This window comes from Ambystoma mexicanum, chromosome 7q (assembly GCF_040938575.1).
Source record: "Ambystoma mexicanum isolate Mex_15411 chromosome 7q, UKY_AmexF1_1, whole genome shotgun sequence".
NCBI lineage: Eukaryota > Metazoa > Chordata > Amphibia > Caudata > Ambystomatidae > Ambystoma > Ambystoma mexicanum.
In genome coordinates this window covers 117,382,182-117,394,163 of record NC_090941.1, presented here as the reverse complement: position 1 = coordinate 117,394,163, position 11,982 = coordinate 117,382,182, and the positions used below count along the sequence as shown (strand labels likewise).

General features: G+C 43.1%; 1 protein-coding gene across 1 annotated transcript in view; it reads left to right on the top strand.

Annotated features, from left to right (window-relative positions):
• The first annotated feature begins 2,514 nt into the window (after positions 1-2,514).
• The window catches only part of CLCN4 (chloride voltage-gated channel 4), a 336,781-nt gene continuing 327,313 nt past the window's right edge, over positions 2,515-11,982 (top strand). The window contains exon 1 of the mRNA XM_069640618.1: positions 2,515-2,621. The gene's annotated coding sequence lies outside the window, so the exon portion shown is untranslated. The remainder of the gene's footprint in view (positions 2,622-11,982) is intronic.

Sequence of the window (11,982 nt, the reverse complement as noted above, 5' to 3'; positions counted from 1 at the left end):
CTGTTTCAAACTACTGAAATTTTCCTTAAGAATGTCTACTTTCTGTTCAATGTGTTCGAGAGTCTTTTCCATTGTGTCTTTTGGAGTCACATTTTCAATCTTTGTATGGTCTGTAAAAAATAAACATATATATGTTAAGTACACATTAGGTAATGATTATTAATTTCCTTGTATTGAGTGCATACCATTATTATCACTCTCTTCAGACATTTCCTCATGTGGAAAATTTTGTTCCAGCCACTCCAAAGTACTGCACATTTCTGTGTGAAAAACAAAAATATATTAATTATACTGTACATCACACACAAAGAAGAGCTATATATACAAAAAATGAAGTTTACTTACTAGTTTCTGGAAAGTTGTATTCATTGTGTTGTGTGGGTCTACTGTTGCTTCTAGGTCTACAGTTTCTGTGAGGTAAATATGTTGGAGGTATATCTTTTTTGTTATGGTATACTCCATTTTATTACATATCGTATTTCAATGGCTGGTTGATGTGTTAAATATGTAGGTTCCACTGCTTACTTATTAATATATATAATGTGTATATGTGCTGCTTTTTCAACTTGCGTAGTGTTTATATGGTATGATAGAACAATTTCAAATACCCCCTGCTTGTTTGGGTAGTGTTGATGTCGTCCGTGACCGTCCGCGGATATCAAAATCATTAGCGGGGTGTTCGGTATGCTCTAAGTTAATTGTATATAAAGTAAGGGAACCCTAGTACACATCTATCAAATTTACACTATGAAAATGTATATTCAGTAAAAAAATGTTGTTAAAGAGATGTTATGGTTAATTTGCACTACTAAAAACCTATAAAATTCAGTAAAAAAACTTTATTAAAGGGATGTTATGGTTAAGTTGCGCTACTAAAAACCTATGAAATTCAGTAAAAAAACTTTGTTCAAGGGACGTTATGGTTCCAAGTAAAACTGAAAAACCCCTGAAATTCGCCAGTTATTGTAAGCTAAGCAACCATAACTCACGCCACCACTGTGCACTGCTAAGACTAACACCCAGGACATCAAAGATGACTTCACAAATGTCATTGATGACATCACTGATGACATCACATGTGCATTTCTTTTCATAATAAATCTGTACAAGGGATTCTTATAGTAATGTTCATCAAAACGTGTGAAGGGTTATAGAAAGAAATTTCATGAGGTACATAGTGCATTAAGTAATGCATTGATATCAATACCATTCTATTATCAGGTTCTTTCCAGTATACTAAGCTACTCATGTAGAAAGGGTAGCCATTGTGTGCAACATATATGATGGATGTGCAATATTATTAATCTTACCATGTTGAATAGTAAAATGATACATGCTTCTTATTACAGTTCTGTCTACTGGGCTACATTTAATAACTGGCTAATAAAACCCACTTACTTCATAATTGCATTGTTCAAAACGAAACACAAATAACAACAACACATACAAATATGAGCATATGCAGGGAAAATGAAATAAACAATAGTACTAACAGCCAATCCTCATACCCCAACTGATTAACTTTATACACAGAAATTATCACTCTGCTTCAAAGCTACTACTTTGCTATGTATAACTATCATATAATGTGACTGGACCCTAAGGAGAGTAGTGTGCATACAATGTATACAAATATGAGCATATCCAGGAAAGTAATTTAAAAAAGGCAGAACTATTAGAACGTGTTGAGAACCTTACTGATTATCTTCATGCACACAAACCAATGCTGTTTTCCAAATCTGTGTTTTCCCCTACGTACATGTTTCATATTCTCTCAGTGAAACCCAAGTGAATTACTACAAGAGCATATTTGAAAAATAACTCTACAAATATAGTACTTGAATATAAATAATGAGTTTATGATTTCTTAGTTCCTGACTCTTACTGACCTAGATATGTCAGTAAAGGAAAAAAGAGGCAGACAGACATGTGATGTCATCAGTGATGTCATCAATGACATTTGTGATGTCATCTTTGATGTCCTGGGTGTTCGTCTTAGCAGTGCACGGTGGTGGCGCGAGTTACGGTTGCTTAGCTTACCATAACTGGCGAATTTCAGGGGTTTTTTGGTTTTACTTGGAACCATAACATCCCTTAAACAACGTTTTTTTACTGAATTTCATAGGTTTTTAGTAGCGCAACTTAACCATAACGTCCCTTTAGCAAAGTTTTTTTTACTGAATATAATATATATTTATCTCACTTGTGTGGGCTATGAATAACAGATTATACTTTGGCTGCATACGGAATCCATAATGTTTTAAATATAATCATAGATTTAATAAATAAGGGGAAATTCATGTGTGACAGGGTGCTCAAAAAATCACAATGACAAATGTCAGTAATGCAATCAACCACTTTCTAACAGTGCGAGATAAACCATATCCGTTATTAACTGTCAGTTGAACACAGGCATACAGCGCAGGCAACGGCTGGCTGCCTGTAATCATTTGGCACTGAGAGGCATTCCCTTGCTTGCCCTATAGGAGAACGGGCTGTGTCACGTGCCTAGCGCTGCTACATCCCTCCCCCTGACATCGTCACAGATGCAGCCATGATTCCACCCGGAGAAGGATGCTGTCCAAATCTATTGAACTGAGCTAAATAACCTTGCATTGCAGGTAAGAAGTGGGCCATTGTCATTGGTTTTGGGTGTGGTGCGTCTGTGTTTCCCGATTTGTCCTTTTGCATCTCGTCTTCTCTGAACGGCAAAAGCAAGCGCTGTAAATAGGCAGGCGGCCGGGCAGTGTTTGTGGGAATGCGGCAGAGCAGGTGCAGGTCCTGCTCGCTCGCACTTCCTAGATGGGTTTTCCGAATGCACTGAAGTGTGGACAGTGATGTCGTCATGGGGACCTGTCGTCATGGTGACCTGCGGCCGCAGAAGGCCTATTGGTCATGCGTGTGGAGAGAACTCATTGTGCACTACAATGCCTGACAGGACGTGCGCGGTGCACCTCTGCAAGTCATCAGTGTGGCGTGTATCACAGTGTCACCTCACTTGTGCCGTGCAAAGCACGGTGCCCGCTGCTGGAACATACAATGGGCTCGGGCTTCATAGCTGTAAAGCGCCGGGGGAGCCATGACTTCGCATTTTACCCCAAAGAGCAGTGCGTTGTGTGCTGGCGGCGGTGTGGCCGAGGAGGCAGGTGGCGGAGTATGTTTTATTCACGGACTGTGTCTGTAGACGCAAAGCTGTGCCTGAGGCGTTCTGGTGGTTTTGTGAGTTCGCGAAATCCTTCCACTTTGGACACAATTTCGTAGCAGCTGAAATGGCGAGTGCAGAAAGCGCCATGACAAGCATGCGCAATTTCCTTGAAAAGTGCAACTGTCCGAAGCTGGATATGGTTGTGTTAAGGACATCGGGCCCTACGTACGCTGGAGTAATTCAACACTCGTATTCACATTGCGCTCATCTTTGTCTCGTGCCAGTATCTGACGTACTTGGCCAGGACCGTGTTTAGGTGGCGTTATCAGTGTACATTTTTTCTACACCTTCGTGGGGACAGTGGGTGTGGTTTGGCGGGAATGTGTGGGGGTTATGTGGGAATGATCAGACCTGCCTTAGTAAGGGAAAGTTAAAGTAGGGAATTAAGCAATGTTTGGTGGCGTGGAGGAGGGCCTGCAGGCTGGCGATGGATGACTCAGGAGCGAGAGTGCTGCTGCACAGGTTGGGTCATGTGTGTAATGCGTGTTATAACTTAAATTACCTCTATCCTAGATCTTCGCCCGGGCGGCTTCAGCCATGGTCTCAATACGTCATGCTTATGAATACTTTTAACAAGCGATTGATTAAGAATCTGCACACCTACGTCTGCAAATGATAGTGAGGCGTTCCTCCAGTGTGCAAGCCCTCATAGTACACTAGTAAGCAGAGATAAAGTCAATAGGCCTGGAAGTGTGTGTGTGAGACCTGAAATGGGTTTCTCCATGAAAGGTGAAGATGACAAGACATAGGTCCTCATTATGAGTTTGGTGGTGTGGCCAAAAACTGTATTAATGTTACCACTCCATTACCTCAGCATTACCTCACCACCAATCTACGGGTTTGGAGGTAAGGCACAGGAAACATTCCTCTGCTTTACAGCACAAACAAGGCCAAATCGTCAGAATTACCTTCCGGAGGAATTACCGCCGGTGGTAATTCCACCGAAATCCCAATGGAGTCCTATAAATGGGGACTAGCACCACTCCCCACAACTTGTGATCCGGTGGTAATTCCACCAGACCAAGTGGTGGAAACTGTAAATCCATTTGGTGGTATCCCGGCCGATTTAGTGCCAAGATGCCACCAAACTTGTAATGAGGCCCGTAATCGATGAAAATATTCTGGTCCTGATTACGAGTTCTGAGCGGTAATCCCCGATAACACAGATAAACTTGTTTACTGGGACAACATGCAGTAATTACTCTCTGGCCCAGTAAGCCTGCATGATTACAAGCTAAGCAAACCCTCCCATTAATTTATATAGGAGACCCATAGCTCCCCATGGCATCTGGTAATTACTGCACCTGGTATTACTGCATGCAGTAATGCTTTTGTGAAGGTATTTACTTCCACACAAAAGCGTGTAGAGAAAAATATTTTTTGTAAGCAGGCCCTCTGTGTATTAATGCTGAAGATGAAAACACATGAGAAAAAGCAAGTAGGACCAATGGAAATAATTGCTCCATGTTGTACTCGCTATTTGCGTGATGGAAGCCTGTTCTGCTTTTAGCCACACAGGACTTATTTTGTGGGTGAGGGAAGACTGCAATGGTGTTACCTGCCCTATGCCTTGATTCCGTGCAAGGAAACGTTTTACTGTGGCTCACCATTAGGGGCGTAATGTACTACGGTTTTGTGATGTCCCCGTAGGACCAATGGAAAAAGTGGCATCACATAGCATTGTACACTATGAAAAATATGGTTACGATATCACTATAATGTGATGTACATGTCATACAAGAATGAATCGCCATATGTATCGTTAAGATCAGTGTTTATAGGCCCATATTACCGAATTACTGTGAATGCAAGCAGACGTCCATGACCAAATGATAATGATGTGTTATTATATAGCACTTACGCTTAAGCGCTTTATATAGAAAAAATATACACCCAATATCACCCAACCTGTGTTGGTACTCATTTATCGACCTCAGAAGGATGAAAGGCTGAGTTGAGGCGTTTAAGAACAGACTAAATTAATGACTCACCACCTGAAGTGTGCCTGAAATAAACCTTTAATGAGTCTAGCAATTATTGTATAGAATTCCAGAAAGACACATTATTTGGAATTCCTATTCTTTCTTATTTAGGGTTTGAATGTGTTAGACTTGTGGCACCCCTGTTCTTCTTTTTCTTCTTTTATTTAAGGGGCCTGAACAAGAAAGCCAGCCACTCCCGAAGTAAAGAGCCACATGGTGCCCAGGAGCTTGCATTCAAAATGTTTTTTTTTAAATTAAAAAAAACATATATATATATATATATTTTTTTTTTTTCAGAGTTCGCAAGGGAGATCACAGAGGTCGCAAGGGAGACCTCAGAGGTCGCTGTTGCGACCTCTGGCGACCCCTAAATGACGTCCTTGGCGCAGAAAGGAGATTAGTGACCAATGGCTGACAGCACTCTTGAGTAGTCAGTTTAAAAAAAAATGTATTGGTTATTTATAATACCCAGAGGTTTCTAAGCGCAGACCAGGGGATCGAACCAGTGTTGCTCTGCATAATCTTGCTTCCAAGGCGAGCGCATTGCCCCTGACCTATTCTCCTGAGACAAAAGGTTGGTACTTGTTCCAGTGTGACAGCGCTGTGGGGAACCAGAAACTAGCTAGATGTATAGAAATCTCTCTCTCGCTCTCTCGTGGTCTCTCTCCACGATCTATCTATCTATCTATCTATCTATCTATCTATCTATCTATCTATCTATCTATCTATCTATCTATCTATCTATCTATCTATCTATCTATTATTAGGCACGCAATGACCAACAACTCAGCTTCATGGTGAACAACACAAAACAAGTCAACAAGAAAGTGTACCTCTGTGTAATTCTCTGGGGATGGAAAGAAGTGGTTCGCTCAATAGACCCTTCGTACTATCGGGACTCTACTGTTGGAGATCCTCGAATGTAGGTCTATGACTACCCACCACTAGTTCTGATAAAGCAGGGTTACACAAAAGTCAAAAACAATGAGAGGAAAGGACATGTCAATATGTTTGTTTTACTTAACAAAAGATTATTTTAAAAGAAAAATTAAGATGAAAATACAAATCACAATTAATTAATAATCATTAACTGACATAAAATCAACAATCAGAAATATTTAATAATTGGTTGTGCCACTTCGTCCAAACTAATCAGTATGATGGCTATTGGGTTCCCTAGGGTGGAACCGTATATTTGAGTGTGCAGTGCTAAATATAAACTAAAACATACTCATAGAATGTGTTCTGGGCATAGAGAAAGAAAAATTAAACACAAAAGTGTGTTGTTTCATCTTTTTTCTGAAACAAAAAGAATGAAAAAAGCTAATTGACAATACTAATTTATGTCACTTTTTTCAATTCAATTTGATTCATCTGCCTTAAATGCTGGCTTGTTGTCAATAAAGAGATTTTTGCTAGGGCCTTTGTTGGCACTGGGAAGGTTAGGGTCTTACTGCTGGCCTAAGCGCAAATTGTATTTGGTGAGTAAATGTTGTATCAGGGTCTTTCTTTTAGGCTTTCATAGCCCTACACAAAACAAATCAAAATAAGCCACAGAACGACACATCAACTGCCCACCCTCACAACCAGGCAGAGAGTTAGGCCCTTATTCAAAGACTGTTTTCCAATGGGGGTTTGCCATTCTAAAACGCATCTGTGAATTAGGCCCTGCATATTTACCTAAAATGGAACTCAGTTCAAAAAAGGGTGCTTTGGCGTGTTTTAGAAACAGTTTGTGCAACGACACGCAACTCAGATGGCTGAGAGTTCCATTGTGACACGCACCACACTAGGGGGCATGTCCCTCCCCATTTTATGGAGAGGGTCGCCAAAGGCACCGACCTTCACTACCGGTCGATGGTGCCAGAAGGAGACTGGCAGGATTGGGGTGCAGCCAGTTGCATGCCAGGCAGAGCAACATGTATTCTCTTTCCCCTCAGGTCGGCTCTCAGAGGAGAGTCATGCTGAGACTATGGCCCTTATTTACAGAGCGTTTTCCAATGGGGTCTTGCCATTATAAATTACGCCCCATGTCTACAATTCCTTGTATGCAAGTATGCTTCATGGACTACAATGATTGGAACTGGGGAAGTGGATTGAGCAGCGGGTGCTCCAGCCTACTGATAAACTGGAAGAATTCCCAACAGCTCACGCATCTCCAGGGAAACCTGCTTGTCACTAAATGCCACCATTTCCTCTACAGGCCGGAATGCCTCAGGGGGGCTAGTGTAAGCCATGAAGAGTTCGGGTGTGCTGGGCAGAGAGGGCCAGAGATCCATTGATCCATTGGTGTGGTGAAGGATGGGGTAGTGAAGGACAGAGGCATTGCTAGGGGTCGGGGGCTGAGGGGGCTATAGCTCCGGGTCTTTTGGTTGTAACCCCCGATAGAAGCTCATAGGTTACAACCAAAAAGGCTAGCGAGCCTCCAGTCCCAACAGTCCCAAAATTAACATAGCCCTGGATCTTTTGCAGATCTGAAGGAGACCTAGAGCGCTGCATCTTCCAGGGTTTCATGGATGGGGCTGAGTGAGAGGAAATTGACCGGCCTATCAAGACTTTGAAATACTTCACAACAGGAATGAGAAGCAATCAGTTACATTTCTGAACGAGCGATGTGTGTGAACCTACTTTAGGGCACGATTTTGTTTCACCCCCAGTTATTTTTTCGATTCGTTTTTTGCCAAAGCCTTTTCAACTAAAAACACATCAAAAAATATAGGGGAGGTGAGTAAAGGTATATAGAGGGTAGGTGGTGGGGAATAGGGAGTCAATAATAGGGGAGGAGGGTTGGGGAACCCCCCCAAATATATAAAAAAACAACTTTCATTGAGTTTTTTCGAAAAAAGGTTTAGGCAAAACACCCATCGAAAAAATAACTGGGGATGAAACAACATAGAACCCTATTTTAGGGGGTAAGAAGTGTGAAGGCCATGTCAATGTAGGATAGAGGAACAGAAAGCCTTTTCTCTTCTAATGTGGGGGGGAACACGCGTCGGGCAGAGCGTGTTCTGTGTTGGATAGGATGAGCAATATAGCCCATGGGTGTAATTTCAGGGGGGCACGGGGGTGTTTGCCCCCCCAACTTTCATGGCACACTATTTTGTCCCCTTTCATTTGGCTGGGGCACCTTTTCTTCAGATGTCATGTCCCCCCCAACATTTTCAGCAAAGTTACTCCACTGATATAGCCCTATGTCTTTTTGAGTGGTGACGAGGAAGATGAGGGGCTATAGAGAAATGGGCTGCTCTGCCAGGGAATACAATCATTTAATAAAAGGCAAGCAACGTCAAGATGCAGAAACGGCCAGGGAAGCGTCTGTCCCATCTCAGGCTGAACATCAGGTGATTGACACTTAAAAAACAAACAAAAAACTGAGAGGCGAGAGGGATTTTTCTGTGTGGGACATGTTTCGAAAAACAAATATTGCAACAACAAAAAATCTTCTATGCTACAATCACCAGATGTTTTGGACTACACACACACCCTTCATTCCTAGCCAGCTGTCAATGGTGAGGAATCATGGGAGTCGTAGTCCAAAACATCTAAAAAGCCAAAGTTGGCAGACCCCTGGCATAGAGTACCACGTCAGTTAACAAGCTACACATGCCATAGTGCCCCCCAATAGCCATCCTTGACAGTATACCTTCAGTTGAGAGCCACAGAGTAAAGCATTTCATCTATGAAGCCATTAAAAAAAAAGTTTGCATTTTTGTTTTAAAAGAGATTAAGGGCCTAATTCATGGATTTGTTTGCGCAGTGCAAAGTGACTGCACTGGTGCAAAGTGACTTTGCACTGCCAACAAACAGCCCGATTCACAAAGCGTTGCAAAGTTTATTTTCCATGAATTAGACCCGTATTCCATTGACTTATAGGGCTGTGCTATTTTATGCATAGTTTTATCAGAACAAGACCGACAGCTCTCAAGGGTGCAAGACCTACATACACAGTTCTCCCCCATGGAGGATCATCTGCGTGGTATAGCTGAGATCCTTGCGATTGTGTTGCACAGACAGCTCAATATCTGGAGCCAGATGTATGCACTGTCCTAATCACAGTGCTGCGATCAAGCCAGCCCTTTGCCCTGTGCAGACTGTACATGTCCAGTACAGGGCAAAGAGGCTACAAGCACTGTAGGGCTTCTCATGAATGTTAAGAAGATGACTATTGCATGTGTGCTTTCCTGCACCATGGGACTCTGCAGGAGTCAACAGCCTCCCATCCCAACCTTTGTACTCAGAATGCTGCTTGCATTGTGACCACCTGTCCCCCAAGAGAACGGGAGGTCACAATTCATAAAAACGCCCCTGATTTTGAAGGGAACTTCAGGGGTGCATAATCCATGCACCAATCTGTGCAGCTCTCCCTCTATCCTTATTCCCCTCGACCTATCCTCTGCTTTTGACACAGTGAACCACAACATCCTGATCAATCAACTCAGTGACACCCTGGGCTTCACGGACCAGGCTCTAGCGTGGCTTTCCTCTTTCCTCTTGGACTGACCTTCCCAGGTTCAACTTGGGTCCTTCCTCTCCACCACCTCTCTCTCCACATGTGGTGTTCCCCAGGGCTCTATCCTCTCCCACTGGCCTTTCAATTTCTACCTGGCCCCTTTAGCCCTCCTGATCTCTAGCTTTTCCTCTAACTTAATTTTTATGTGGATGACACGCAGCTCTCTTTCCGGCTACCCTCGTCCTTCTCCTCGCTCATCCCTGACTGCATATCCGCTATTCAGGGATGGTGCGCCTCTAATGATTTCTGCCTTGATGCCAGTAAGGCTGAGATCCTTCTCATTGGGATCCCTGCTCCTGCTTTTCCCCTCTCACCCTGGCCAGCCTCCCTGGGCCCTCTGTCCTCACCCTCTTGTGAGGCAAAAAACCTTGGGATCCTCTTCGACTCCACTCTCTCCTTCTCTCCACACATCACAGACCTTGCCAGAAAGGCCCATTTTCAACTAGAGATATTCTCCCTTTTCTCAACTTCCCCAGAAGCTCACCATCTCCAGAGCCCTGTTTTTTTTCTAGGATGTACTACTGCAACAGCCTCTTTCTCAATCTGTCTAACTCTACTCTTTGCCCTCTACAACTCATGTAGAACAGGATAGCAAGACATATCCTTGGCCTCAAGCCCCGGGACCGCATCCCTCCGGCCCTGAAATTCCCCCACTGGTTCCCAGTGGCTGCAAGGATCAAGTTCAAGACCCTCTGCATCGTCCGCAAGGCTTTCTGGGGCTGGGTCCCTCGCTATCTCCAACTCTATCTTCCTAAGTACTTGCCTACTAGAGCCCTCTGCTCCTCTACTTCTAATACTCTGTGAGTGAGTCACTTCTCCAAGCATTGGGGGGTAGATCTCTCTCCTCTGTAGGTGCCTCCCTCTGGAACGCCCTCCCTGCCTCTCTCTGCCTTGAGCCATATCTCCTTAAGTTCCGGAAGCTCCTCAAGACCCTCCTTTTCTCCTCTTCTTTCTCTCTTCCTCTCCCCTGCTAACCCTCCCTTGTTCCTGCACCGTTCTGCTGACTGGCTGCTTTGTGTTCCTCTGAGTATTAAAGGACACCAGTTCCGCCCTGCCGCCTGGCCTCCCTTGTATTACCAGGTTGTGATTCCCATTGGAGTCCCATCCTTCCTTGCACTTAACTCAGGGCCCTGCTGCTCTGGGTGCACTTCTCCCTGTACACTCTCCCCTGTACTTCTGTTCTGCGCACTTTCACAATCTAAATGGTAGTAGGCCTAGTAAGATCGTTTGTCTTGTCCTCCCATGTTCCCCGCCCTTGCCTGGTTGCGCCTTGAAACACTAGTGTATAGACGAAGCATAAATATCAATCAATCAATCAATCAATCAATCAATCAATCAATCAATCCAGGGACTGCTTTCACTCTGTGAATGGTTGCTGCTTATTGTGATGGGAAATGCTATTTTATGAGTAGTGTAAAACTATAACCAAAGGTTTTGAAAAAATCTGAACCACTGCACTGCTCGGGGCAACCATCCACACCACCGTTTTTTAGCCTGTCTTGTCACGGTTTATTACATGGTCACAGTAAACTCAGGGAGCTCCTTTACACCCAATCAGGTGGCACACAACAAAGCAATATTATTTTGATTCAGGCTCAGATTGGTAAGGTCTCCAACCAGTCTCGCACCCAACGCAACAAATGCCTGGTGCCACAATGGACTATGAACCAGGCCTGTGTGTAGCAAGAATATAGATTTATTAATATATTTAAACCAAATTTGACAAACAGACTAACATCAGCCACCAATGCTGTGGCAACACAAGAACAAAAATGACTTCCTTAATGGCACCAACACAGAGATAATACTGAGATATGTAGTCACAATTTCCTGCAGCTGTCTTTTCAAATCACTCAGCAATACAGAAAAAGAACAAATCAAAACAAGCAGTGATTGCTGATTTGGTTATACTACTCTTTCTCCCAGCAAACCCCACCATCTGAATTGAAGGCCAGTTGTAGGGAGTGGGAACACAAAGAAAAAATCGTTTTGGGTTCTTTTAAAAAGGTGCTCTTTGGCAAAGGGATTCAAGGGTAAAATCTTTGTTCACTTATTACCACTGATGTAATATGAGGGAAAGGAAAGCAATGGGAACATTTGTTTTGCTACACCTAAAAAGAACAGGTAGGGCTTTTTTTTTTTTTTTTTTATTTGATTTAATTGTATAGAACAATTTTTACAAAATTGAAGAGGTGTAAAACGAAGAAAAGAGAAGTTTCCACGTTAACTGTTCCAAGTTCCCCATCGTCAAAAGAACAGGTAGGGCTTTGTGGTTTGGGTTAGAG